The following is a 6,083-nucleotide window of genomic DNA, read 5'->3' as shown; positions in this document are numbered from 1 at the left end:
ACTTTACGGTATTCAGCAAACCTATTGTTGCATTTGGAATTAAAATTCATGAAAATAAATGTTCTCTTCTGTTTTCAATGGTGCACCCTCTTTGAAGATATTTAAAACGTACTGATAAAGAACCATGTTCTTTTAGTAATCTGACAGGAACATTAGACAATATCATGCAATTACACCATTTGAGTGATACAGGCTCTATGGAGCCTGCCCTGCAGGTTTTAAAATCAATTCTCACTGTAGATATATGTACATATAAAAATAAGAAGATGTGGTATGATTGCCAATGAGACAACTCTCCACAAGAGACCAAATGACATAGAAATTTACAACTATAGGTCACTGTACGGCCTTCAACAATGAGCAAACCAATACCGCATACATGAAGTTAGCTATAAAAGGCCCGGAAATGACAAATGTAAAACAATTCAAACAAGAAATCTAACAGCCTGATTTATGTACAAAATAATGAACGAAAAACAAATATGATATACAGCAACAAACAACAACCACTAAATTACAGGCTCCTGACTTGGGACAGGCACTTACAGAATGTGGTGGGATTAAAATAGTTTGAAGGCACTAACCCTCCCCCTAACCTGGGACAGTGGTTTAACAGTACAACATAAGAACAAACCATAAAAATCTGTTGAAAAGGGCTGAACTCATCAGATCGATACAAAGCAGAAATACATCTTACAAAAACACAGACTGAACGTTGCTGGGTACTTATACATCCCCACAACAAAAAAGACATTAAGTACAGATCTGAGAGTACTCACAGTAAATGACAGCTAGTTCAAAGCCAATAACAACTAATAAAAAATCATGCATCTAAGACTAAAATATCAATCAGTACACATCCAACATCCAATGGATTTAGTGTAAAGACGTCATTAAAATCAGAGAAAAACATGACCTTGTGCAATGCCAAGATACAGGTATCAACAGATTGTAGATCAAGCCATGAATGTGCATACCTATATAAAAATAATATTTAGTTTGATTTTAATTTACTAAAAATCAATATTAATACCAATAAAACAATATTCAAAGATCTAATTACAGTGATGAATTGGTAACCTTTTACAATAAGTTTATTGAAAGGATCGATAAGTTTACCCTGATCGTATTTAAATTTCTGGGCTCGGCAAACAACATCTCCGTAAAAATTATAATGTGCTATCCCTTTTGAAATAAGTTTTCTACAGGTAGAGCCAAACTTCCAAATCAAATCATTGTATCTATGGAAGAATTTAGTAAATGTTTAAGTAATTTGTGGTAACGAAATCCCTGACTTAATAATTTACCAGTTATACATAGATGACATTCATTGAAATCCAAAACATCACAACAGACATAGGCATAGAGATTGAGTTGTGATATATAAACACCTTATGATGGTGCCAAAGGAACATCACTGTCCAAAAAAGGAAAAGTAACAATATGGAATGACAAGAGTGGACACACAGAAATGTCTCGCCTGTAATGTAATTCTAATTGAAGTTATGTTGAAAGTAAATGCTATCAGACATACATTATAAACTTTAAGCTGTAAATAATGAGATAATGTCGCTGCTGCTGATGCCTGTATGAACGCTAAAGCTGCTGCCAGGCCTGCTGAAGACAACTATCATAGTGTCTTCATACTACTAATTGTATAGGTTATTATCTGCTATATGAAGATATGCTGGATAACTGAGGTTAAGAGTGAAATAACTTAGTGATATACCATTGATATTGATTATTTTGACTAAAGATGGCAGTGAAGATTGAAAAAACTAACATTGACCTATGAACCATGAAAATAAGGTCAAGGTCATATGAACTCTGCCAGACAGACAGATACGCCTTACAATCATTCCATACACCAAATATAGTTGACCTATTGCTTATATTTTCTAAGAAACAAAGTTCAGCATTAAAACTTAACATTGACCAATGAGCCATGTAAAAGGGGTCAAGGTCATATGATACCTGGCCGACAGACAAACACCTTATGACCATTCCATACACCAAATATAGTTGACCTATTGCTTATAGTTGAACAAAAATAAACTAAAACACCAAATTTTAACACCGAGCAATGAACCGTGAAAATCAGGTCAAGGTCAGATAAAACCTGCGAGACAGACATGTACATCCTAAAATATTTCCATAGACCTATTGTATAGTTCACCTATTGCATATAGTATAAGAAAAAGGACCAAAACTAAAAAACATAACTTTGACCACTGAACCATGAAAATGAGGTCAAGGTCAGATGACACCTGCCAGTTGGACATGTACACCTTACAATCATTCCATAATCTAAATATAGTTGACCTTTTGCTGAAAGTATAAGAAAAATAGACCAAAAACAAAAACTTAACATTGAGCAATGAACCGTAAAAATGAGGTCAAGGTCAAATAAAACATGCCAGACTGACATGTACATCGTAAAATATTTTCATACACCAAATATAGTTGATTTATTTTATACAGTATAAGAAAAACAGACCAAAACACAAAAACTTAACTTTAACCAATGAACCATGAAAATGAAGTCAAGATCAGATGACACCTGCCAGTTGGACATGTACACCTTACAATCATTCCATATGTGGTAGTGTGTTAATTTGGATATTTTTAATTTTGTATTATACTTTGATATTGTGATACTATATATTTGATGAGTGTAATATTTTTAATTCTAAGTATTTAGTGAGTTAGTTTCTAGTCATGCTCCACTGGTTATGTTCATTGTATGATTTTTACATGGCTCAGTGAGTTTTGATATATTGGTTATTTGTTTACTCTCTGGGTTTTACTAGTTTGTATTGTGAAACTTTTTCTTCTTTGTGATAATTGGCTAATTTAGTCATATGGTCATTTTGGAGGGAAATTCTATTGTTAGGTCAGAATTTACTCATACTTTGAATTGTATAGTTGTGTGTTGTTTGCTTTGATATATTTATATTTGTGGACATCTTTGATTCCATTATCAGGTCAGTTTTCTCTATTCATACTAAAATACTGATATGAATAGATTGTATAGATGATTTGGTATGAATGGTCAGAATGAATGATTTCAGAGTAAAAGGTGTATAAAATAGATTAAAACATATAAAAGTATATTAAATATTGTTTAAATCAGTTTAACTAAATTGACACAGTCAAACAAATCATTTTGTAAGTATTTAAGCCATAAACAGTAAAATTATATGAATTACTCAGTTTAGTGAAAAGAAGTAATAGTAAAGATATAAAATAGTAATTTGTATGTTAAGACATATTTTAAACTATTAAATGATTTGATAATTTGATACGTAAACTATAAACACAAATAGTTATGATAATATTTTTATTACAGATATTTGAACCATACTGTTCGTATATCATGTAGAAGATTCCATATTGTAAATACAGGACCTATGTACCTCATACATGGTAGGTTGTGTATTCTGTTTATATGTGTGTTTTTGTGCTTAACATTTGTCTTGAGCATGGCTATAATATTTGTTTTAATAAGCTTATTGTGTTATGTTACTGTACGCTTTGCTTTATGTGTACTAATTCAATGTTGTTAGTAATTTGAATGGAATGACCCATAAATGACTATCAGAAGAATATTTGGTAGAATACCAATATGTTAAATGTTAAGATGTGTAATTTATGATGAGAACAATATTTCTCATGATTAACATTCTATGTAAATAGATTTGTAAGTAAATAACATGGAAAACCATAGTTGTCCAGTAGGAAGTATTTGAGTATTGTATTTTAGGTATTGTCACCTAGAATGAATAGAGTTATCTTTCTTTGTATTTATTATTTGTATTTGTATTGCAGGGTCATTTCTTATATTACACAATAAAACGAATCCATTGATCCTGAGGTGTTTATTTTATTATACGACCAAAACAACCTGGTTACAGATGGCGCCCAACGACTTATTGTGTGGAGAATTCGAATTTCAATTGTAATTATTTTCATTTGTGGATTGCGTAACTACTACACAGCTGTTCGTAACTTCCGGTTCAACATCTGGTGAAGGAAACGTGAATTGGATTGAGACATTTTTTTTTGGAAAAAAAACCCAGCTAACTGTAGGTGTTTATCATCATTATTTGTATGTTATATGTATGTTTGTACGTCTTGTGTTTGTGTTTGTACATGATGTTGACATTGTCATAGAAATTTATTGAAGATTTGGTTTAGAAATTGAAAATTTTCATGGTATAAACAAATGCAGAATTTGATTATTTGCTATGGATAGAGATTTGACAGAACAGTTGTAATATAATAACATGAAATAGGCTTTGTCATTTGAAGTAAACATATAGTATTATACCACAGAGACAATCGTGTATTGATATTGGTATTGAATATTATAAATGTTATTTTGAGTTGTTGAACTTAAAATTTTTTTTTTTCGTAAATACATAGACCCCCTCCCCCACACATCTGTTTTGAGGTCAAGGTCAACCGGAAGTACTATATAGACACACCCACACATAATGTAAATAAACATTGAACATTTTATAGGATGAATACTAGGTAGTATTCGGAAAGATTGATTGATTTAGAAACACATACATAGACATTCATAGTTGTTAATAGTTAATTACATACACTTTTATTTTATAAAAAAAAAAAAAAGAAAAAAAGATTTAGACATACACATTTCATTGATTTAACGAGTGATAATACTGTTCGAGATCAAACTTTACTACATTCAATTTTGATTAATTGATACAGACACACAAAATATTTTGAACTTTTCCATTTTTCACACGTCCATATACATTTAAATGTGTTGTTTATTTTGTGTTGTATGTGTAGAGTAACTGTGTACTGTCATTTGTGTTGTATATTTAGTTGTTCACTGTACTATTTAGTATTTATATGTACTTTGTGTTCCTTTATTTATTAACATGATGTGTTGGTGTTAATACTGAATTGTAGTTTGAGGTATAAAATTATTTTAAAAAAATTTAAAGGTTTAAACTAATTTAAATTTAAAAAAAAAAAAGAAAGAAAAGCATAAATCTTATTAAACATTCAAAGAGTTAAATATTATTGAACGTTAATATAATTTAAGCAACCACTTTTACTCTGAGTAGCGATTGAGCATTGAGAGGATATAGTGTGAATAAACGTTACATTTAACCGTTCATACTATTAACCTCACCATCTGTTTCTAGTTACATCCTTTATCTTTACTGTTCACTTATTGTTTACTCATTGACTTTGATTTGATTTAGTTCATTTATTCTTTGAGGCATTTAGATTTTGGACTTGTATTTTTTTAAGTAAGCTAGGTAGGTTTAGTATTTGCTTTGGAGTTGAGATATATCAGTGAAGTTGTATTATATTTATTGACTTGAAGTTCTTGTAGTTTGAGTTTGTTGACGTAAAAGTTCATCACACTCATATTGTAGGTAGAAGCATATTATAATTAAGAAGGTAGGCCTTGGTGATATTGTGTGTATATATATATTGTATTGAATATTATTTTGTGTAGTTATATTCATACTTTTGATTTGTATTTTATTATATTTATAGTACATGTCATTGTGTATTTATTCTATTTTGCATTGATTATTATTGTAGATTATTAATACACTTTACATTGTATTGTAGATTTGATTTATTTTAAATTTGTATAATAGATTTGATTGATCTTTAACTTTATTTTGTAGATTTAATCATCTTTGTCTATATATCTTTTGAGATATACTTTATTATTTTTTTATATATCTTCTGAGATATACTAAATTACTTTTCTCTATATCTTTTGAGATATATCTGATTATTTCTATACATATCTTCTTAGATATACTTATTTAGTTTATTTTCTTTATACATTTAGCTTATATTTTAGGTTAAGGTATTTAATTAGTTTTCTTATTTTTTCTTGTAGACTTTATATATATTGATTAGTTTATCACTATTCTAATACATAATTTTTTCCCCCCAGCTATATTTGATTAATTTATTTACTTTTCTTTGTAGGTATACTTATACTTGGTTGTATTACTTATACTTGAGACATCTTATACTTATTACCAGATTTAGTTTAATTTCAGATTATCTCCCTTGAC

Source organism: Mytilus californianus, unplaced genomic scaffold, assembly GCF_021869535.1.
Source record: "Mytilus californianus isolate M0D057914Y unplaced genomic scaffold, xbMytCali1.0.p SCAF_30, whole genome shotgun sequence".
Classification (NCBI taxonomy): Eukaryota; Metazoa; Mollusca; class Bivalvia; order Mytilida; family Mytilidae; genus Mytilus; species Mytilus californianus.
This window is presented reverse-complemented; position numbering follows the sequence as displayed.